At 39.1% G+C, this 25,244-nt stretch overlaps 1 long non-coding RNA gene across 1 annotated transcript in view; it reads right to left on the reverse strand.

Moving 5' to 3' along the window:
* LOC117097488 overlaps positions 1-25,244 on the reverse strand; it is a 55,910-nt gene that overhangs the window by 15,291 nt on the left and 15,375 nt on the right. The window contains exon 2 of the long non-coding RNA XR_004442954.1: positions 3,503-3,638. This is a non-coding gene — a long non-coding RNA (uncharacterized LOC117097488). The remainder of the gene's footprint in view (positions 1-3,502; positions 3,639-25,244) is intronic.

Below are 25,244 nucleotides of genomic sequence, written 5' to 3' on the forward strand. Positions count from 1 at the left end.
TATGAGGGAAAAGGTTTAAATAAAGCAAAAAAAAAAAAAATAATACATGTGAAAGATTAGTGTGTAATGTGGTTGAGAAAGTCATTTGGGTCAGATTACAGAGGCTCTGGAAATCAGGCTAAGGAGTTTTGACTGTATCTTGTAGGAAGTGAACACCATGAACAAATGTGTAGTGGAGTTGCAGCAAAATAATGTAATGCTTTAGGACATTTAAAACAGGAATAATGCAGTGGTGTTTTCCATGAAAGAAAGAATTTTTATCCAAATTATTGTTTTATATGTTTACTATATTTCATATTTCATGTTTTATTTGTTTTAAATAGTCAAAAAGTATTTCCAAGTATTCTGAAATGTTACTTTTAAGTATATTTACAAAGGCTATGAAATTCTAAAGGTGTTAAAAAACAAAAAAATCAAAAATAATATAGACAAAATCTTAAGGAGCCATTTAGTCTATATTCATAGACCAAAGCTTTTCAAATGAATCAAGCAGATAAAAATCTATTATTTTAATGATTTCCAGAAAGGAAGACATTCATTCATGTTCTTGTTTAACAACATGGTAGAGGGTCAAGTGCAGAGCCAAGATCTGAGGAGACAGAGCTGATGAGCCAGTTCCTTTCCTGAAGGCAATTGCTGATCATCCAGTAGGGAGATAAACTAAATATCAATGAATACAAAACTGTGGGCAATGTGCTGTCAGAGGGGTACACATTCTTCACGACAGGAGCCCCAGAGGAGGACTTCTAACTGAACTACCGGAAGCTGGGGAGTCTTCTAAGATGACATTATGCTGAAGCTGCAGCTGAGAAGCTGGATTTACTAAACTGAAGGCCTTCTACACCTTCAGGGCACTGCAGGCACAAGTTGTTGTTTATGGCTGAGGCACAAGGAACAAAAGGGAACATCCTGAAAAAGGGGCTGGAGAAAGGTAAGTGAAGGCCAAATCATGAAGTGCTTTCTTGGGGCCATTCTTTAGAGTGTAACTTTCTGCAAACAGTGATAGGAAGTCAATAAATGCCCCACAAGCCAACATCAGATTTGGATTTGTGTTCGAGAATGATCACTTTAGGAACCATGTAGAGGGTGGATGACAAAGAGACGAGACCAGAGGCAGCGAGACAGACCCCCGGGAAGGAAAAATACAACGATCCAAGCAGGAAATGATGAAAGTCTCAGCCTAAGGCTTTTTAACATTGGAGATGGAAAGGAAACTTTTCGTTTTTGTGGTGCAGAATTTTTTCTCCAATGAAATCTTATGTGAAACATTACAATATAAAACCAGTAACTGCAGAGTTGATGGAGGGAGAGGTGGAAGATGTGAGTCACTCTGCTCTGCACTGGCTCCTGGCATCCCTGAGACCCCTCTAAGAAACACATTTTGACAACCCCTGGATCAAAGAGACATATTTAAGATGTAGAATCAATGCTTCCAATCATTTTATTTAATAAACTCTTGTGGTGTCTGATAATCTGTAGTGTCAAACTGTTCTTCGCTATCTAAAGTAAATCTCTTCAAGAGTTCATAAGAAGGTTTGTCTTATTTCTTTGGATGTCAAATAAATATTGCACTTGATAAATCTCTCAGTGTGTCTCTAGCCTCTGCAAGCATACATCAAAACCCAGTTAATTATAGACTTGTGGAAGCTGACCTTCTGACCCTCCATTTCTCAAATCCATCTGGGTGTGATGTCTCTGGACCCAGACTGCATGAACAATTCAACTGTTTAAACTGTCACCTAATCTTATTATATATTCTCTCCTTTGGGAGACTCATACACCTACATGTTTTCAATCTTTGCCTATAACTGGGTGATGATGTCCAAATATCAACAGTTAGGTCTGACTGACTCTATTTTCCACTCCTGATTTGCAGTTCCTAGTGGACATGTTTTTAGTTTTTTTGTTGTGGTGGTTTTGTTTTGTTTTGTTTTTTAGATGGAGTCTCGCTCTGTCGCCCAGGCTGGAGGTCAGTGGCACGATCTCAGCTCACTGCAACCTCTGCCTCCTGGGTTCAAGTGATTCTCCTGCCTCAGCCTCCCAAGTAGCTGGGACTACATGCATATGCCACCATACCTGGCTAACTTGTTTACTTTTAATACATACAGGGTTTTACTGTGTTAGCCAGGATGGTCTAGATCTCCTGACCTCGTGATCCGCCTGCCTTGGCCTCCTAAAGTGCTGCGATTACAGGCATGGGCCACCATGCCTGGCCATGGATATGTTTTATTAGGCTTCCCCCAGCCGTGGACATGTTTGATTAGGCTTCACAGATAGCAGTGCTGGTCAAGTTGAGCCTTATCCCTACCCCACACCTACTCTCTGCCAGTTTTGCTCACTAAGCTGAGTATGCTGCCACTAGTGAGTACCCAGCAATCATCCTGAGCCACTCCTCTCTCAACCCCACCAAACTGCCTCAGTTTCTGTGGCCTGTCGTTTCCGCCATCTTTTTTTTTTTTTTTTTTTTTTTTTTGAGGCAGAGTCTCGCTCTGTCGCCCAGACTGGAGTGCAGTGGCGCAATCTCGGCTCACTGCAAGCTCCGCCTCCGGGTTCATGCCATTCTCCTGCCTCAGCCTCCGAGTAGCTGGGACTACAGGCGCCCGCCATCTCGCCTGGCTAGTTTTTTTTTGTATTTTTTAGTAGAGACGGGGTTTCACCGTGTTAGCCAGGATGGTCTCGATCTCCTGACCTCGTGATCCGCCCGTCTCGGCCTCCCAAAGTTTTTTTTTTTTTTGAGACGGAGTCTCGCTCTGTCGCCCGGGCTGGAGTGCAGTGGCCGGATCTCAGCTCACTGCAAGCTCCGCCTCCCGGGTTTACGCCATTCTCCTGCCTCAGCCTCCCGAGTAGCTGGGACTACAGGCGCCCGCCACCTCGCCCGGCTAGTTTTTTGTATTTTTTAGTAGAGACGGGGTTTCACCATGTTAGCCAGGATGGTCTCGATCTCCTGACCTCATGATCCGCCCGTCTCGGCCTCCCAAAGTTCTGGGATTACAGGCTTGAGCCACCGCGCCCGGCCGTTTCGCCATCTTAAAACCACTCAAAGCTGATGGTCCTGCCTCCCGCGGCTTCCATCTAGCTACCTGAAATTACCATGGCAGAGACTGTGGTGCTCACCAAGCACCTATCTGCTTCCCCCACCCCCCTACCCCGTTTTCTAGCTTGCTGTGGTTAGGCAAAGCCACGGAATTGGCTGTGACTACAAGAAGAAATGGCATGTATTACTTCCATTGTGAAGCATACAGGAGGCACTGCAAACCCTTGCAGCTGTCTCTCCCCTGATGTGGTGACTAAAAAGGTCTTGTGTTGGAGAGAGTGCAGTCAAAAGATTGCAGAGTCTGGGTCCCTGAGTGCCACTGTGGAACAGACCCACCTCACCTCCCGCTGTCTTGTGTAGGTCATCCAGAAAGAGTGAGAAATACCCTCCTGTTGTGCTAAGCCAGTGAGATTTAAGCATTGTTTGTTACCACGTCCTAACCTAGCTTATGCTGACTAACATGCTTACTGGCTTGTCTCCTCTTCTTCAAGACAGCCTTGCTTCAGTACTCTATACCACCTCAGAGACCACAGTCTCTGCCATGGTAATGGAAGCCACGGGAGGCAGGAGAGGAGACCATCAGCTTTGAGCGGTTTTAAGACGGCTGAAATGACATTTTATCATGTCACAAATACTTCTTCACGTGTCTTGCACAAAACTCTTCAGTAGCCCCTCATATCAGGCAAACCATAAACCTGGAAGTCTCTTGCAGGTCTATAAAGGGCTTGTGATGGTCTGCCACAGCTTGCCTTACAGCCTCACCTCCCAGTGGCCCTCAAAGCATCCCGGCACACTCTCCCCAGGTCCAACTGTCTGCATATCCTGTAGGGAGCCTGTTTACTCACTTCTAGGTCCCAAAGCAGGCTGCGGCCTGTCTGTAACATTCTCTCCATCTTCACTCTCCTCTTTGGGCAAACTCCTGTCCCTCACACAGAACTGCAAGTCTCAGCTCAGGTACATTTTATCTTAGTATTTCATTTTATTGTGGTAAAAACACTTAACATGAGGCTCACCACTTAACAAATTTTTAAATGGACAATACAGTATTGTTGACTCTAAGTACAATGTTGTACAGCAAATCTCTAGGGCCCATTCATCTTGCTTGACTGAAGCCTTATGCCTGTTGATTCATAATTCTCTATTCCCCCCTCCTGCTATTCCCTGGCAAACGCCATTTCATTCTTTGATTCTATGAATCTGACTATTTTGGATACTTCATATAAGTGGAATAATGCAGTATTTGTCTTACTGTGACTGGCTTATTTCACTTAGCTTGATGTCCTCCAGGTTCATCATGTCATTGCATATTATAGAATGTCCTTTCTTTTTAAGGCTGATAATATTTCAATGTATATATCATATATTCTCTATCTATTCATCTGTCAATGGACATTTAGGTTATATCGACATCTTGGCTATTGCGAAGAGTGCTGCAATGAATATAAGAGTGGCTGATATCTCTTTAAGATCCTGGTTTCAACTCTTGTAGATAAATATCCAGAAGTGGGATAGCTGGATCGTATATATGGAAGTTCTATTTTTAATTTTTTGAGGAACCTTCATAGTATTTTCTGTAACAGCCTCACTATTTTGCATTTCCACCAACAGTGTGCAAGTGTTCCTATTTCTCCACATCCTCATCAACACTTTTTGTCTTTCGTTTTTTGTTTTTTTGTTGTTGTTTGTTTGTTTTGATGATATCCATCTGGACAGGTGTGAAGTGAAATCTCATGGTGGTTTTTATATGCATTTTCCTAATGATTTGTAACATTAAGCATTTTTTCTTATACTTGTTGGCCATTTGTATCTTCTTTGGAGAAATGTCTATTCAAAACCTTACCTCATTTTTAAATCAGGTCATGTGGTTTTTTGCTATTGAATTATAGAAGTTCCTTATACATTTTGGAGATTAGTCCCTTATCAGACAGATGGTTCATGGATAGTTTCTTTCATTTCATCAATTGCCTTTTCACTCCATTGATTGTTTCCTTTGCTCCACAGGAGCTTTTTTAGTTTGATAGAGTCTTATGGTGTTTTTGTTTTTGTTGATGGTGTTTTTCATGTTATATCCATGAAGTCATTGTCAGACAAAGTAATAAAGTTTTTCCCTATGTTTTTCTTGGAGGTTTACAGTTTTGGGTCTTAGGTTTAAGTTTCTAATATATTTGAGTTGATTTTTTATATAATAGAAAGGTACAATTTCATTCTTTTGCGTGTTTCCCAGTACCATTTGCTGAAGAGAAAAGTCTGTCTCCATTGTGTATTCTTGGCACCCTTGTCAAAGGTCAGCTGACCAGATATGTGTGAGTTTATTTCTGGGTTCTCCATTCTGTTCCACAGGGTGATATCTCCATCTTTATGACGGTATACACTCTTTTAATTACTGCAGCATTGTAATATAATTTGAAATCAAGAAGTGTGAGACCTCCAACTTTGTCCTTCTTTCTCAGGATTGCTTTAGCTATTGGTGGTCATCGGTGGTCCCATATGAATTTTGAAATTGTTTTCTTTTCTTTTTCTGTAAAAAGAGAAAATTGGGATTTTGATAGGTATTTCACTGAATCTGTAGATTGCTTTGGACATTTTTCGGATACATTTTTTTTATGTGGATGCCATTCCTGACTCCAACAGGCAGAGGTAACTCCACCTAAAACCAAACTCCACAGTATTCTGTACTGAACTCTAGAACATATCACACAAAAAGTTGCATAGTTCCTTTTTTACTTTGTTCCCTTTGTTCTTTACTCCCCTGTCTTTTTGTCTATTCCATTGTTACCTCTAGTTTCCAGCAACACAAAATGCATCATAGTGAATAGCACAAAAAGAAACAACTAACAAAAAAAAATTAAAAACAAAAAGCAACACTAGAGCTTTTACAAACTGAATTTTACAAAATAATTCAAAAGGTTGTGTTCTTTTCTTTTCAACTCTTACTGAAAATAGGGAATGTGCCTCTTGTAGATACAACAGAGTAATTCCATATATATTAAGATATTGAGTTCCTTTCTTTTTAATGATTGAGTATAATTATACAGGAGAAAGGACCGGCAGGAAAAGAGGAATTAAGTTAAAGTCTAAATTTGTATCTGACTATCATTGCTACTGATGTGCAGGCAAAGCCCAAGCAATTACCATTCCCTGAATGTAAAATTAAGGTCTTCAAAATTTTCATAATGATGTTTTAAGCTGGATAGTGTGGAATATTATTGGCTTTATACTAACTTGAAATGTTTTCTGTTTTCTTAATTATCATGGTTGTTTTTATTAAAGAAAAAACTTAGTTTGATAAAATAAATTAAATTTTGTTAAATTTTGATCCATTACAAAAATATTTTATACATTTTAATGAATATGCATAGAAAGAGCCATGTAAACATTTTAAGAAATGGATTAATTTTTTGCATTGTTTCTGATTAAACAATTATGGAGACTATAACAAAGAAATCAATTCTTCCTCTGCTTTAATTTTCTGACCAGGCACTTCTAGGAATTCTTATATAGGGATTCTTAAAGTTACTTGCTTTCAGCTAGAAAATGGAAAAGTCTCTGAAACTAAATGACTTCATAACTTGAAAAACGTTTAAAGACTCAAAGAGCTGTGATTTTTGAAATTTCTTCTCTTGTTTGGCTCCAAAGCAAATGCATACAAAACTTCAAAATCTAAAGAAAGAGGGAAAAGACCAATTTAGAATTTAAAATTGGTTGATGTCCGTTAATCAGTCTAGAAATGAACTGATAAGTGTTAGGACTACTTAAAATTAAAATCATATCAGAATATGTGGAAAATTCTAAACTTTACTGTGAGGATGAAGTGGGGCAGGAAGTAGACTCAAATGGTAAAGTTGACCTTAATTATCAGTTCTGCAATCTAATATTTATTTTTGTAGACACACACTCTTTCATTAAGCAGCAATTTATTGATCATCTTTATTATATAAAACATTGCAGGCCGGGCGCGGTGGCTCAAGCCTGTAATCCCAGCACTTTGGGAGGCCGAGACGGGCGGATCATGAGGTCAGGAGATCGAGACCATCCTGGCTAACCGGTGAAACCCGTCTCTACTAAAAAATACAAAAACTAGCCGGGCGAGGTGGCAGGCGCCTGTAGTCCCAGCTACTCGGGAGGCTGAGGCAGGAGAATGGCGGGAACCCGGGAGGCGGAGCTTGCAGTGAGCTGAGATCCGGCCACTGCACTCCAGCCTGGGCAACAGAGCGAGACTCTGTCTCAAAAAAAAAAAAAAAAAACACATTGCATTAGTTGTCAGTTTAAGTAACACCTGATCTAGTTCCAGCTTAAATATAGAGGAATTGATAAAACTTTACTCTATAAATGCTTAAATTTTTTAATACTTTGACTAAGATCATGCAAAATATATATATTTTGTGCATTATATATTATATATATGTATGTGTATATATATGGGGTGTGTGTGTATATATATACACACACCAGTAAAAAATCTAGTGATGCCCAGTGATTCTATCTGCTGGGTGGACATGGTATTCCTTGTCCTCCACGTCTCATCCATTGAACTGTAATTTACAAACCTTCTCATTAGCTTGGACCATTTTGGCAAGGATTTGATTTGGCAGCTTCACATACAGACTTTTTCTGCCCTTGAAAATATAATAGAGCACTCTGTAGCCATAACATGTTACCAGCTTTCACAATCCACATGAAATACGCAAGTACAAATGTAAACAAGGTGGAAGGAGCTGAAGGGCAGGGGAGTGAGTATTAGGAAGAGCATATCCCCAGGTATCCTCTCCTGTTCAGAAGGGCAGGCACAGGAAAGAGCCTCAGGCAGTGTGGAGACGGAGAGAGGGTGCCAGCTGGCCTCGCAGTTCAAGTGTGGAGTCGGAGGGCTCACGGAGATCTACATCCTCTGGAATCCCACAGCTCATTATGCAGTCCCCTCACGTGGCTTTCCTTGTGCTCTGTTTTCCTCATTTCAGTGTGGAGGAAACCAACGCTAAAAATGTGTGCTGCATACCACATTAACTTTATTTCTTCCTGATTTACGCTCTTTTCTCTCTGAGGAAGATGCAGTGTGGCTTGGTTCTCTGATTCATTTCCCTTAAACTCTCTGTTCTCTGCCAGGTTAACCCCAAGAAAGGTCATGACAGGTGCAGCTGCACTGGTTCATGTTATTCCATACATTGTCACCTTCGTTTCCCTTTTGAGTCGTGTTTTGTTGGTTTCACTTTAAATTATGAAATGGATTGCTCCCTGGAGTGCATGACATCATTCACATTTAATGGATGTGACATGGAAATTAAATGCTTTTAAACCCTTCTGAAACAGTAGTCAGAGGATGCATTACCACACTGAATCCATTTCTAGTAAAATATTTAATTTAAAAATTTGTAGCAACATGTCAGTAAATGGCAGGCTTCCAGCTAGTGCTTGTGGAAACCGCACATTTTGGGGGGTAAAAAATCTGTGGACAGTAATACAAGATGCCCTTGTCAACCTGATCATCCTCCAGTTGTATACAACATGCTCACATCTGGTTCTGGAGAACAGAAAATGGTATCTCTTTTCCTTTTTCATAACTCTAACATCTGGCTGAGTATCTAGGTACAGTGGGTGCCTAGTAAATGTTGACTGAAAGAATTAACTACTAAATGATTGAACATATAAATTTGAATACTCACTTATAGATGACTGAAATGATAAAAGATTCTCTTTCTTCATATTCTCAAGATGAGCACTGTAACATGATAAAGTGCTTTCTTCTTCCAGAGAATGAGAACACACAGTTGAATATTTGCCATCTCTCTGGTCTTTCTGGATAAAACATCCTTTGACTACCTCTCTAATCTAATCTCCTGCTGCTTCCACCCTGACCCCAAATCAGTTCCAGGTCCCCCCACCTCTATCCTGTTCCCTGTAAATATGCCAAAGAGTTTCACACCCAGAGCCTTTGTCCTCCAGTTCTCCTGTCTGGGATGCCCTTCCTTCACTATCCCCCTGCCATGCTTCCTGGCTTCATTGAGGGCTCTGGTAAAGCATAACCTCAGAGACGTCATCTTTAATCATCCTAATTAAAAAGCACACTTTTCCCATCCTCTTCTTTCCAGTACTGTTGCCATGTGACATCATATTTATTTATTTGCTTATTTTTCTGCCCTTCCACTAGGGCATTCACTCCATGAGAACAAGAACTTGCCTATTTTGTTCACTGTGCATCCTCCCTCGGTGTCCAGAACAGTGCCTGTCAATAAATATTTGGAAAATGAATAAACAAATTTAGAGCATATTTGGCTAGCAAGAGGTTTAATGGGGAGGTAGAGCCTATGGTGGAAAGAAAATTAGCTTGGGGTGAAAAGGATTCAGTTCTATAATATCACTTATTAATGGAGACCTTGGACAAATTATTTGACTTCACTGAGTCTCAGCTTCCCCCTCAATAAAAAGGCATAGTAGCCTCTGTGTTGAGAAAACATAAGGATACAGCAGCTTCAGAAACGATCAAGACAGAAACAGACAGCTACATACATTGGTCATGAAGCTGAAGAGCATGAAGCCATGATTAGTTGGGGTTGAAGAATACTAGGTTAGTTGTAGAGTGACATTTCTAAAAGTCTGTATCCTACCTGCAGTTTGGAATCTATTTCTCCATTTCCTTCAAAGCAATTAATTATTATAGCAAATTAATTCAAATTGACAATGAAAATTTAAAAATTGCAAAGACATTTAGAAAACTTCAAAGTGTCCTTGATGTCACTTAGAAACAAGAGTTGCAGTACAAATTTTTCCCTTGCTGTCTTCCCTGAATCCCTTCTCCAACTCTCCTACTCCTTTCCATGTATTCTGGAGGGGTTTCCAATCAAGGACTCCCCTTTTCCACTAATGAACTGGCATGTGGCCCTGGCTGGCCAGTTGGCATCATTTAATCTGGGACTGATTTAATCATCGGCAAAAAAGCAGGTTTCTTTCCTTCTGCAATGACTATGCATTCAGGTTGCCTTACTTTTCACCACATGGAAAAGACCAGTTTAACTAGAAATGATACCAACACAGAGAAGTAGAGCTTAGAGACGAAGAGAGAAAACGTCCTGATGACATCTAAACGTGTCTGAAGTTAGCTCCTCTACTTTTTGTTCCTAGACTTTTCAAGTAATGTGAACCAACAAATTATCTTGTCTTTAAGCAAGCTAGTTTGAATTGTAAGAGGCCTCGCAAATACAGAAGGATATGGGGAAATAGGAGAGAACAAGACAGGACTTGATCCAAAACACAGAAGCAATAAGATGAAAAAAAATGTTGCACTAATCCCTGCATTTCATAAAAGAAAAGTTTTTCACACCTACCTACTCACATCCCAAGTCCCTATTTTCATCAGATTCTTACCTCCAACCCTGGCCAGGGGAGCCCCAGTAGTAGCTTGGGGCTGAAGAAATCCCAAATTTCACTATCAGGTAAGGAGTGATGCGGGGATAGAGGTTCCAGCACTGTTACTAGTCAGCAAGAAGGGAGTCATGTTCCTGTCATCCAGGTTGGACTCTCTATATATTTATACACAGAATCACAAATACCTAAACAGATGGTTTCTGAAATACTATTAGTACAAGTCAATTGGGCTCAACAAGCAAACAGGATACTTATAAGCAAACATTTGAAACACTACATTCCTAAATTGAAGACCGTTGATAATTTTTACCACTATAAACGTGTGTATGAGTGTGTACGTGTGTGTGTGATGTATATGATTATTCATTCTTAGTTACAAAAGAGTAACAGTTTTTAAAGTATGGTACAGGGAACCCTGGAGGCCCCTGACACACCTTCAGAGGGCCCATAATAATTCTGAGACATTATTTGCCTTTTTCACTCTCATTTTTAGGGAGGGATATTATTCATGTATTTTAATTGAGATAAAATACACACTACATAAAATTTACCATTTTATTCATTTTAATTGTACAGTTCAGTGGCATCAAGTACATTCACATTGCTGTATAGCCATGTGATTGATTTTTTTTTTTTTTTTTTTTGAGATGGAGTCTTGCTCTATCGCTCAGGCTGGAGTGCGGTGGCCGGATCTCAGCTCACTGCAAGCTCCGCCTCCCAGGTTCACGCCATTCTCCTGCCTCAGCCTCCCGAGTAGCTGGGACTACAGGTGCCCACCACCACGCCCGGCTAGATTTTTGTATTTTTTAGTAGAGATGGGGTTTCACCGTGTTAGCCAGGATGGTCTCAATCTCCTGACCTCATGATCCACCCGTCTCGGCCTCCCAAAGTGCTAGGATTACAGGCTTGAGCCACCGCGCCCGGCCGTGATTGATTTTTTTTTTTTTTTTTTTTTTTTTTTTTGAGACGGAGTCTCGCTCTGTCACCCGGCCTGGAGTGCAGTGGCCGGATCTCAGCTCACTGCAAACTCCGCCTCCCGGGTTTACGCCATTCTCCTGCCTCAGCCTCCCAAGTAGCTGGGACTACAGGCGCCAGCCACCTCGCCCGGCTAGCTTTTTGTATTTTTTTTTTTAGTAGAGACGGGGTTTCACCGTGTTAGCCAGGATGGTCTGGAACTCCTGACCCCGTGATTCGCCCGTCTCGGCCTCCCAAAGTGCTGGGATTACAGGCTTGAGCCACCGCGCCCGGCCCGTGATTGATTTTTAATATCAGCTTTACTGAGGTACAATTTATACAGGCTAAAGTTGACCAATTTTAGGTATACAGTCTGGTGAGTTTTGATCAATGTATGTAGCTATGCAATCACCACAACAACCAAAGTATAGGATATTTCCATCACTCCTCAAAGTTCATCTGTGCCCTTTATAGGTAACCCCTTCTTTCTTGGCTGTGAGAATCCACAGACCTGCTTTCTTTCACCATACTTACACCATTTCTAGAATTTCACATAAAAGAATTATACAGTATGTATCTTTTATGTCTGGCTTCTTTCACTTAACAGAAGTGAAATTTATCCATGTTGTTGTGTGTACCAGTATTTTGTTCTTTTTTTTGTTACTGAATAGTATTCCATTGTATGGATGTACCACAGTTTGTTTATCCATTTATCATCTATAAGATGTTTGAGTTGTTTCCAGTTTGTGGCTAGAATGAAGCTTCTGGAACAAATTGTTGTACAAAAATATGCTTTCATTTATCTTGGATGAATACCTAGGAGATGGATGACTGGGGCATATTGTAAATATATGTGTGACTTTATAAAGAGCTGCTGAACTGTATTCCAAAGTAACTGTTCCATTTTGTATTTCCACCATCAATGTGTGAGAATGACATATGGTCTACATCCTTCTCAACACTAACTAGTTTTTTTGATTTTTTAATTAATTTATGTTTTTAATTGACACATAAGAATTGTACGTATTTGTGGGCACATAGTGATGTTTTGATACACACAGTGTTTAGTGATCAGGGGCAATTAGCATATCCATCGTCTCAAACATTTATTCCTTCTTTGTGTTGGAAACATTTAATATTCTCTCTTCTAGCTATTTCTAAATATATACTATTGTTAATTATAGTCATTCTACAGTGCTATCAAACATTAAAACTTATTCCTTTTGCCTAGCTGTAATTTTGTATACTTTAACAAATCTCTTCTTATCCCCCCCTTTCTCTTACACTTCCCAGCTTCTAGTAGCCTCTCTTCTACTTTTTACTTCAGAGAAGAACGTTTTTTTGTTCCCACATAGAAATGAGATCATGTGATGTTTAACTTTCTGTTTCTGGCCTATTTCGCTTAACATGATGTCCTCCAGTTTCAGCCATGTTGCCATGCATGACAAGATTTTATTATTTTTAAAGGTTGAGTAATATTCCATTGTGTACATACCACATTTTCTTAATTTGTTCATCTGTTGTTGGACACTTGGATTGACTTTATATCTTGGCTATTGTGAATAGTGCTACAATAAACATGATGGTGTAGATGTCTTTTCAATATAATATTTGCCTTTCCTTTGGATAAATGCCCAGTTGTGGGCTTGCTGAATCATATAGTAGTCCTATTTTGAGTTATGAGAAGAACCTCCATACTGTTCTCTGTAGTGGCTGTACTAGTTTACATTCCCACCAACAGTGGGTAAGAGATCCCTTTCCTCCACATCCTGGCTGGCGTTTGTCATTTTTTGTCTTTTTGATAACAGCCATCCTACCTGGGATGAGATGATATCTCATTGTAGTTCCGGTTTTGTTTCCCTGATGATTAGTGATGTTGAATACTTTTTCATATATGTGTTGGTCATTTGTCTGTCTTCTTTTGAAAAATATCTATTCAGCTAGTTTGCCCATGTTTTAATTGGAGGTTTTTTTGTTTGCCATTGAGATCTTTGAGTTCCTTGCATATTCTGAATTTCAATCTCCTGTGAGATGAATAGTTTGAAAAAATATTCTCCCATTCTGTAGGTTGTCTCTTCACTCTTGATTTTTACTTTGCTGCACAGAAGCTTCTTAGTTTGATTCAGTCCCATTTCTTTACTTTTGCTTTTGTCCGTTGTGCTTTAGAGGTCTTATTCACAAAATATTTTCCCAGACAAGCATCCTGAAGCATTTCCCCTATGTTTTCTTCTAGTAGTTATATACTTTCAAGTTTTACATTTAGATCCTAACCAATTCTGAGTTGGTTTTTGTATATAGTGAGAGACGGGAATCTGATTTTATTCTTCTGCATATGGATATCCAGTTTTTCCAGCACCATTTATTGAAAGAGTGTCTTTTTCCCAATGAATGTTTTTGGCACCTTTGTCAAAGATCAGTTGGCTGTGGATATGTCAGTTAATTTTGGGGTTCTGGGTTCTGTTTCATTGGTTTATGTGTCTGTTTTTAATGCCAGTACTATGTTGCTTTGGTTACTATAGCTTTGTAGTATATTTTGAAGTCTGGAAATGTGATGCCTTCAGTTTTGTTATTTTTGCTTAGGATTGCTATGGCTATTCAGGGTATTTTGTGGTTCCATACAAATGTTAAGAATTTTTTTCTATTTCTTTGAAGACTATCATTGATTTTTTTTAGGGATTGCATTAAATATATAGATCACTTTGGATAGTAATCATTTTAACAGTATTAATTTTCCAGTCTATAAATTTGGGATGATTTGGAATGTCTTTCCTTTTTTGTGTGCACGTCTTTAATTTCTTTCATCTGTGTTTTATAGTTTTCCTTGCAGAGATCGTTCACCTCCTTGGTTAAATTTATTCCTAGGTAATTTGTATTTATAGCAATTGGAAATGAAATTACTCTCTTGATTTGTCTGTCAGCTAGTTAGTTGTTCATGTGTGAAACACTACTGACTTTTATATGTTGATTTTGTACCCTGCAACTTCACTGAATTTGTTTATCAATTCTAAGAGTTTTTTGGTACGGTCTTTAGGATTTTCTACATATAAGATCATGGCATCTGCAAACACAGGCAATATGACTTCTTCCTTTCCAATCTGGATGCCCTTAATTTCTGCCTCTTGCCCAATTGTTCTGGCTAGGACTTCTAGTACTATACTGAATACGAGTGCTAAGAGTGGCTTGTCTTGTTCCAGTTGTTCCCTGTCCAGTGTGTTGTTAGCTGTGGGTTTGTCTCATATGGTCTTGATTGTATTGATGTATTCTCCTTCTATACCTAGTTTATTGAGAGGTTTTATTATAAAGAAATGTTGAATTGTATTAAATGTTCTTTTGGCATCTAATGAGAGGATATACGGTTTTTGTTCTTCATTCTGTTATTGTGATGGATCATGTTTATTGATTTGTGTATGTTGAACCATCCTTACATCCCTGGGATAAATCCTACTACATCACAGTGTTTGATCTTTTTATGTGCTGTTTGATTCAGTTTGCTAGTCTATTGTTGAGGATTTGTACATGTATATTCATTAGGGGTATTGGTCTGTAGTTTTCTTTTTTTGTTGTGTCCTCATCTTGTTTTGGTGTCATGGTTATGCTGACCTCATAGAATGAGTTTGGAAAAATTCTCTCCACTTCAAATTTTTGGAATAGTTTGAGAAGAATTGGTATTTGTTCTTTAAAAGTTTTGTAGAATTCAGCATTGAAGCTCTCTGGTTACAGACCTGTCTTTATTGGGAGACGTTTTATTACAGATTCAATCTTGTTATCCATTATTCGTATGTTTAAGTTTTCTCTCTCTTCTTGGTTTAATCTTGGTAGGTTGTATGTGTCCAGAAATTTATCCATTTTCTCTAGCTTTTCAAATTTAGTGGTATATAGTTATTCATAATAGTTTCTAATGATCCTTTGTATTTCTCTGGCATCAGTTGTGATGTCCTTTTTTGCAGATCTGATTTTATTTATTTATTTGGGTCTTCTCTCTTTTCTTAGTCTAGCTAATAGTTTGTCAATTTTGTTTATCTTTTCAAGAAGCAACTTTTTGTTTCATTGAGTTTTTTCCTGTTTTGTTAGTCTCAATTTTTTTTATGCTCTGAACTTCATTACTTCTTTTCTTCTGCTAGTTTTGAATTTAGTTTGTTCTTGTTTTTCTAATTCCTTAAGGTGTATCATTAGGTTGTTTACTTGAAATCTTTCTTTTTTATGTAAGAATTTATTGCTATAAACTTGCATCTTAATATTATGTTTGCTGTGCCCCATAGGTTTTGGTATGTTGTGTTTCTATTTTCATTTGTTTCAAGGAATGTTTACATTTCCTTCTTAATTTCTTCCTTCACTCATTGGTTGGACAGGTGCTTTTTGTTTCATTTGCATGTATTTGTACAGTTCCAAATGTTCCATAGTCCTCTTATTATTGATTTCTATTTTTTCATTGTGGTCAGATAACATACTTGATATGACTTATTTTTTAAAAATTTTTTGAGATCACTTTTATTCTTTCACAAAAAATCAGAAGAGTTTTCCAGTGGCACAACAGTTAAATAAAGAAGTAGATGTGAGAATTTAGCTATCTCCTATCAAACTAGATGTTAATGAGCTATTTTTTAAAAAATCCCACTCTTTGAAAAATATAGTTATTTCTCACAAGATATGTGTTATTGATATTTATATAAAATGGTTTATTAATATTTTTAAATGAGTAATACATACTTTTGTAAATTATCTCAATTTTAATTTCTGAAATATTGATAGATATAACCTATAAAAATAAAATATCTTTGAGGCCCTTAATAATTTTTAAGAGTGTAAAGGGGTCCTGAGACTAAAAAGTTTGAAAAGATTAATCAGCTTAAAATATACTTAGGCACACATTGTAATAACTGAATATTGCAAAACTGTGTTATCAAATCTAAACTCTATTTTTTAAAAGTCTGAAAACAGTGGCAACCCCCAGAAAGGAATTCTTATTATAATGTAGTAAAGTGAATATTTTATATGATTTTACATTGATTTCAAACTGTCTACAAGAGAAAATATTTATTTGTTACTCAATGTTATCTTTAGTACACTTATACTCATCAAAAAAGACACTATGTTATTATTATCATTTTCCAGTTGAGGAAGCCAAGCCTTTTTATTAGGTTGATGCAAAAGTAATTGCACGCCAGGCGCGGTGGCTCACGCCTGTAATCCCAGTAGTTTGGGAGGCTGAGGCAGGTGGATTATCTGAGGTCAGGAGTTCGAGACCAGCCTGGCCAACGCAGTGAAACCCTGTCTCTACTAAAACTACAAAAAAATAGCAGGGTGTGGTGGTGGGCGCCTGTAATTCCAGCTACTCAGGAGGCTGAGGCAGAAGAATTGCTTGAACCTGGGAGGTGGAGGTTTCAGTGAGCTGAGATCACGCCACTGCGCTCCAGCCTGGCAACAAGAGGGGAAACTCCATGTCAAAAAAAAAAGAAAAAGGTGCAGTAATCACAGTGTGCTCTAAAGTAGGTGATGGCAAACTTTTTTTTAAAGGATCAGATAATAGATATTTTCAGCTTTACAGGCCATGTGATCACTGTCTCAGCTGCCGACTCTGCCCTTATAGTATGATAGCTGCCAAAGGCAAAATGTAAACCAAGGAGTGATGTTGTGTTCAAAAAATAATTGACTTATAAACACCAATATTTGGATTTTGCAGAATTCTCACGTGTAATGAAATATTATTCTTCTTTTGGTTTTAAACATGTAAATATGTAAAGACTGTTCTTAGTTTATAGGCAGTACAAAAACAAGTGGCAGGTTGGATTTGGTCTGCAGGCTATAGTTTGCCAACTCCTGTTCTAAAGTATGTTCTGTAGAGCTCTAATCATTTGAGACAAAGAGTTTCCTGAGTAAATAAGTTTGAGAAATGTTGCGGTGGAGGTTTAAACTGTATTTTATAACATAAAGCCTCTGTAATATCCTTCCCCCAAATTTCTTCTGTTTCACTGTTTATCAGGCCAATGCATCACAGAAATCTTTTTTTATTTTCTCAAATAATACCTGTTTATCTTTCTTACATTACTGTTCCATGGAATTTATGTTGGGAATTATTGCTCTTAAGGATTCCAAACTCAAATGCCTATAGATACCATGCATAACACCTCTGTATTATTTTCTCTATGTGAGAAAATAGCTGCTAACTGCTCACATCTGTACAATAACATTGTCTTTTAATCATGCACAGGGCAAACAAAATAACCAACAAAACATATCTTCAGTCTAGACACAGCCCTCAGATACCAATTTGCAACTGTTAGCATGTGGTATATTACAGGAAATGACATCACTGTTTCAAAATTCAATACAAAAAGGAAGGTATTTTGGACAGGTTGCTTCTCTTGACATGAATGATTCCGTATCATATGCAGCTGCATCCTCAGGGAATAATCAGAGAATAACATAGCAAAGACAAGGTACAGTAAGTTTGCTTTTGCTTTCGCCAATATGTAGCTGATCCTATGTGATTTTCAGGATGATGGTTCCCAAATTTTGTACAAACGAATACTCTCTGGAATCTTGTTAAAATGCAGATTCTGATTCTATGGATCTGGAGTGGGATCTGAAAGTCTGCCTTTCTAACAAGCTCCAGGTAATGCTGGTGATCCGTGGGTTCAGGTTCAGAAAGCAACTTTTTGCATTGCACAAATTCAGTGAAATTAAGTGACCTACAGGATAGAATCTGCATGTTCACAAGATCCCCAGGGGACTCGTATGCATATACAAGTCTGAGAAACACTGCTCTAGAGCCAGTTTCCATGAATGAATGTTCCCAATGCATTGGAGAATCCATCCAACTGTACTAAATAATTCTCTAGCAATAGTGAAATACAATCTGAATGTCTTTGAATAAATAAGGAAAGGAGATAAGAGAATTCCCTTCTAAGATTCTGTCTGTGGTCACTGCTTCACCTTGAAGAGCCTAGAAATGACTGATAAGGTAGCCCTGGCCTAATATCTGCCAATGAATCCACATTCACATCCATGAAACAAAAGGGAATGCAGAGCAAGAGTTTAAAGGTAAGTTATTTTAAAAAGTGATTTCAGGGACTGGCAAAAAAAACTACATAATACAGCCACAACATTTCATTTCAAAAGTGCTAAGATTCAGTGACAATATTCTCATTAATGAAAACTGGTAGGATCACCATAGTGGGCAATCAGGGAAGCCACACCCTACATCCTGCAGCACATCCTTTAGGAGCTGACATGAAATGAAGAAGTTTCACTTCATTTTTCTAGTGAACTCATGACCTTCTTTGGGTGATGCTTCTCTTTATATCCCTCCAGAAGTGTTTGGTACTTATCATCTGGTCCACGATTTTAAGAGGATCAACGCACTTCAGATCCAAACAGAAGGGAACACATTTAATGGTCTGATCATTATCCTTGGTTGACCCTGAGCTGTTATTCTGCGTGAGGTGGTAATTTCAAGTCTTGATGCTCTCCCTCCCAACCAGAGATCATAGAATAGGGACACACACCCAGAATGGCTTAGGGATATTATACATGGCAAATGTATATAAACCAGAAACCATATGAGGATACTTAATATTTAGCAAATGAGCTCAAGAATATCAGATTTATGTTCTGAATAGAAGAATTGTAATTTGTGTGATTATTGTCCTAATATTGGGGGTGACAACTGCAACATTCCTTGGACTCAGGAATGCAGTATCTTAAATTTTTTATTTTATTTGAGGGGAAGTGAAATGGAGATTACGAAGGGCATTTTGTTTATAATCCAAGTATTAAAAATCATCAAGAAGTGTTTGGGACACCATGCTAAGGCACTGAGGGGAAAATGCAAAAACAAAACAGGTTTTTGTTGATAACACTGAAAGTTCAAAAGTGGAACCAAGAAGACTGAGCTCTTTAAAAGTGGTCATTTATGTTAAACAAAGGTGCCTACTTGAATGGAAAAGAGCAGCACAATTACATTTGGCTCTGAGTCCAACCTGGCAGAGTGGTGCCTTTAGAGGGCACTTGAGCCCTGGAAAGTGTTCCCTGGGCACTGCATGAAGGGAGGAACCTAGTACATTCCCTTTGTTCACAGACCTAGCTTCCTAAATCACCCAACTCTTTTGCTACCTTTGTCTGTATTTCCTTTTTTTTTTTTTTCATTCCTTGGCTACAGGCCTAGCTTCCTCTCCAATCTCCCATCACAATTACCTTTTTATACTTAAACTTAGACACATTCAATCTCTTCTGGCTATTACTCTGGCCACTCATGACAACAGTGTTGCTTCATTTTTCCAGTGAACTCATGACCTTCTTTGGGTGATGCCTCTCTTTATGTCACTCCAGAATTGTTTGGTACTTATCAGTTGGTCCACTTTTTTAAGCAGGGTAAACACACTTCAGATGTAATTAGAACAGAATACATTTAATCATCTGATTAATATCCTTGGTTGACCCTGAGCTCTCATTCCACATCTTTTCATGAATATTTTCAGCTGTGTTTCTGTTCTCTCCAACACTAGATCCTTTCTTATTTGGGGAAAGATCTTCTTTTACTTTTTTAACTTTCACAAAAGTTGAAGTCCTATATTCACCAAAAACTTCCCAAATTTTGATGACTGAATGACTCTTAAGAAAGAAAAAATGTATATTCAATGTCATCCATGTGCCCAGATTGATAATAGTTGCATAGGCTTTGTGACTTCAAAATATACTACAAAGTGGGGGGGGGGGGGGGGGGGCGGAGAAAGATAGCCGAATAGGAACAGCTCCAGTCTCCAACTCCCAGCACGAGTGACACAGAAGACTGGCGATTTTTGCATTTTCAACTGAGGTACTGGGGTCATCTCACTAGGGAGTGCCAGACAATCGGTGCTGGTCAGCTGCTGCAGCCCGACCAGCGAGAGCTGAAGCAGAGTGAGGCATCGCCTCACCTGGGAAGCCCAAGGGGGAAGGGAATCCCTTTTCCTAGCCAGGGGAACTGAGACACACAACACCTGGAAAATCGGGTAACTCCCACCCCAATACTGCGCTTTAAGCAAACGGGCACACCAGGAGAATATATCCCACACCTGGCTGGGAGGGTCCCACACCCATGGAGCCTCCCTCATTGCTAACACAGAAGTCTGCGGCGATCTAACCGCAAGGCAGCAGTGAGGCTGGGGGAGGGGCGCCCGCCATTGCTGAGGCTTAAGTAGGTAAACAAAGCCGCTGGGGAGCTCGAACTGGGTGGAGCTCACAGCAGCTCAAGGAAACCTGCCTGTCTCTGTAGACTCCACCTCTGGGGACAGGGCACAGTTAACAACAACAACAACAAAAGCAGCAGGAACCTCTGCAGATGCAAACAAATCTGTCTGACAGCTTTGAAGAGAGCAGTGGATCTCCCAAAACGGAGGTTGAGATCTGAGAACGGACAGACTGCCTGCTCAAGTGGGTCCCTGACCCCGAGTAGCCTAACTGGGAGACATCCCCCACTAGGGGCAGTCTGACACCCCACACCTCACAGGGTGGAGTACATCCCTGAGAGGAAGCTTCCAAAGTAAGAATCAGACAAGTACATTCGCTGTTCAGCAATATTCTATCTTCTGCAACCTCTGCTGCTGATACCCAGGCAAACAGCATCTGGAGTGGACCTCAAGCAATCTCCAACAGACCTACAGCTGAGGGTCCTGACTGTCAGAAGGAAAACTATCAAACAGGAAGGACACCTATACCAAAACCCCATCAGTACGTCACCATCATCAAAGACCAGAGACAGATAAAACCACAAAGATGGGGAAAAAGCAGGGCAGAAGAGCTGGAAATTCAAAAAATAAGAGCACATCTCCCCCTGCAAAGGAGTGCAATCCATCGCCAGCAATGGATCAAAGCTGGTCAGAGAATGATTTTGACGAGATGAGAGAAGAAGGCTACAGTCCATCAAACTTCTCAGAGCTAAAGGAGGAATTACGTACCCAGCTCAAAGAAACTAAAAATCTTGAAAAAAGAGTGGAAGAATTGACAACTAGACTAATTAATGCAGAGAAGGTCATAAACGAAATGACAGAGATGAAAACCATGACACGAGAAATACGTGACAAATGCACAAGCTTCAGTAACCGACTCGATCAACTGGAAGAAAGAGTATCAGCGATTGAGGATCAATGAATGAAATGAAGCGAGAAGAGAAATCTAAAGAAAAAAAAAGAAAAAAAAAGAAATGAACAAAGCCTGCAAGAAGTATGGGATTATGTAAGAAGACCACATCTACGTCTGATTGGGGTGCCTGAAAGTGAGGGGGAAATGGAACCAAGTTGGAAAACACTCTTCAGGATATCATCCAGGAGAACTTCCCCAACCTAGTAGGGCAGGCCAACATTCAAATTCAGGAAATACAGACAACGCCACAAAGATACTCCTCGAGAAGAGCAACTCCAAGATACATAATTGCCAGATTCACCAAAGTTGAAATGAAGGAAAAAATCTTCAGGGCAGCCAGAGAGAAAGGTCGGGTTACCCACAAAGGGAAGCCCATCAGACTAACAGCAGATCTCTCAGCAGAAACTCTCCAAGCCAGAAGAGAGTGGGGGCCAATATTCAACACTCTTAAAGAAAAGAATTTTAAACACAGAATTTCATATCCAGCCAAACTAAGTTTCATAAATGAAGGAGAAATAAAATCCTTTACAGATAAGCAAATGCTTAGAGATTTTGTCACTACCAGGCCTGCCTTACAAGAGACCCTGAAGGAAGCCCTAAACATGGAAAGGAACAACCGGTACCAGCCATTGAAAAAATATGCCAAAATGTAAAGGCCATCGAGGCTAGGAAGAAACTGCATCAACTAACGAGCAAAATAACCAGTTAATATCATAATGGCAGGATCAAGTTCACACATAACAATATTAACTTAAATGTAAATGGACTCAATGCTCCAATAAAAGACACACACTGGCAAACTGGATAAAGAGTCAAGACCCATCAGTCTGCTGTATTCAGGAGACCCATCTCACATGCAGAGACATACATAGGCTCAAAATAAAGGGATGGAGGAAGATCTACCAAGCAAATGGAGAAAAAAAAAAGCAGGGGTTGCAATCCTAGTCTCTGATAAAACAGACTTTAAACCATCAAAGATCAAAAGAGACAAAGAAGGCCATTACATAATGGTAAAGGGATGAATTCAACAGGAAGAGCTAACTATCCTAAATATATATGCACCCAATACAGGAGCACCCAGATTCATAAAGCAAGTCCTTAGACACTTACAAAGAGACTTAGACTCCCATACAATAATAATGGGAGACTTCAACACTCCACTGTCAACATTAGACAGATCAACGAGACAGAAAGTTAACAAGGATATCCAGGAATTGAACTCATCTCTGCACCAAGCAGACCTAATAGACATCTATAGAACTCTCCACCCCAAATCAACAGAATATACATTCTTCTCAGCACCACATCGCACTTATTCCAAAATTGACCACATAATTGGAAGTAAAGCACTCCTCAGCAAATGTCAAGAACAGAAATTATAACAAACTGTCTCTCAGACCACAGTGCAATCAAACTAGAACTCAGGACTAAGAAACTCAATCAAAACCGCTCAACTACATGGAAACTGAACAACCTGCTCCTGAATGACTACTGGGTACATAACGAAATGAAGGCAGAAATAAAGATGTTCTTTGAAACCAATGAGAACAAAGACACAACATACCAGATATCTGGGACACATTTAAAGCAGTGTGTAGAGGGAATTTATAGCACTAAATGCCCACAAGAGAAAGCTGGAAAGATCTAAAAGTGACACTCTAACATCACAATTAAAAGAACTGGAGAAGCAAGAGCAAACACATTCAAAAGCTAGCAGAAGGCAAGAAATAACTAAGATCAGAGCAGAACTGAAGGAGATAGAGACACAAAAAACCCTCCAAAAAATCAATGAATCCAGGAGTTGTTTTTTGAAAAGCAACAAAATTGACAGACCGCTAGCAAGACTAATAAAGAAGAAAAGAGAGAGGAATCAAATAGACGCAATAAAAAATGATAAAGGGGATATCACCACCGACCCCACAGAAATACAAACTACCATCAGAGAATACTATAAACACCTCTACGCAAATCAACTAGAAAATCTAGAAGAAATGAATAATTACCTGGACACTTACACTCTTCTAAGACTAAACCAGGAAGAAGCTGAATCCCTGAATACACCAATAGCAGGCTCTGAAATTGAGGCAACAATTAATAGCCTACCCAACAAAAAAAGTCCAGGACCAGATGGATTCACAGCTGAATTCTACCAGAGGTACAAGGAGGAGCTGGTACCATTCCTTCTGAAACTATTCCAATCAATAGAAAAAGAGGGAATCCTCCCTAACTCATTTTATGAGGCCAACATCATCCTGATACCAAAGCCTGGCAGAGAACAACCAAAAAAAAGAATTTTAGACCAATATCTCTGATGAACATCGATGCAAAAATCCTCAATAAAATACTGGCAAACCGGATTCAGCAGCACATCAAAAAGCTTATCCACCATGATCAAGTGGGCTTCATCCCTGGGATGCAAGGCTGGTTCAACATTTGCAAATCAATAAACATAATCCAGCATATAAACAGAACCAAAGACAAGAACCACATGATTATCTCAATAGATGCAGAAAAGGCTTTTGACAAAATTCAACAGCCCTTCATGTTAAATATGCTCAATAAATTTGGTATTGATGGAACGTACCTCAAAATAATAAGAGCTATTTATGACAAACCCACAGCTAATATCATGCTGAATGGGCAAAAACTGGAAAAATTCCCTTTGAAAACTGGCACAAGACAGGGATGCCCTCTCTCACCACTCCTATTCAACATAGTGTTGAAAGTTCTGGCTAGGGCAGTCAGGCAAGAGAAAGAAATCAAGGGTATCCAGTTAGGAAAAGAAGAAGTCAAATTGTCCCTGTTTGCAGATGATATGATTGTATATTTAGAAAACCCCATTGTCTCAGCCCGAAATCTCCTTAAGCTGATAAGCAACTTCAGCAAAGTCTCAGGATATAAAATTAATGTGCAAAAATCACAAGCATTCTTATACACCAGTAACAGACAAACAGAGAGCCAAATCATGAATGAACTTCCATTCACAATTGCTTCAAAGAGAATAAAATACCTAGGAATCCAACTGACAAGGGATGTAAAGGACCTCTTCAAGGAGAACTACAAACCACTGCTCAGTGAAATCAAAGAGGACACAAACAAATGGAAGAACATACCATGCTCATGGATAGGAAGAATCAATATCGTGAAAATGGCCATACTGCCCAAGGTTATTTATAGATTCAATGCCATCCCCATCAAGCTACCAATGACTTTCTTCACAGAATTGGAAAAAACGGCTTTAAAGTTCATATGGAACCAAAAAAGAGCCCGCATTGCCAAGACAATCCTAAGTCAAAAGGACAAAGCTGGAGGCATCACGCTACCTGACTTCAAACTATACTACAAGGCTACAGTAACCAAAACAGCATGGTACTGGTACCAAAACAGAGATATAGACCAATGGAACAGAACAGAGTCCTCAGAAATAATACCACACATCTACAGCCATCTGATCTTTGACAAACCTGAGAGAAACAAGAAATGGGGAAAGGATCCCTATTTAATAAATGGTGCTGGGAAAATTGGCTAGCCATAAGTAGAAAGCTGAAACTGGATCCTTTCCTTACTCCTTATATGAAGATTAATTCAAGATGGATTAGAGACTTAAATGTTAGACCTAATACCATAAAAACCCTAGAAGAAAACCTAGGTAGTACCATTCAGGACATAGGCATGGGCAAGGACTTCATGTCTAAAACACCAAAAGCAACAGCAGCAAAAGCAAAAATTGACAAATGGGATCTCATTAAACTAAAGAGCTTCTGCACAGCAAAAGAAGCTA

Source organism: Trachypithecus francoisi, unplaced genomic scaffold, assembly GCF_009764315.1.
Source record: "Trachypithecus francoisi isolate TF-2019V2 unplaced genomic scaffold, Tfra_2.0 Lachesis_group15, whole genome shotgun sequence".
In the NCBI taxonomy this organism is placed as follows: Eukaryota; Metazoa; Chordata; class Mammalia; order Primates; family Cercopithecidae; genus Trachypithecus; species Trachypithecus francoisi.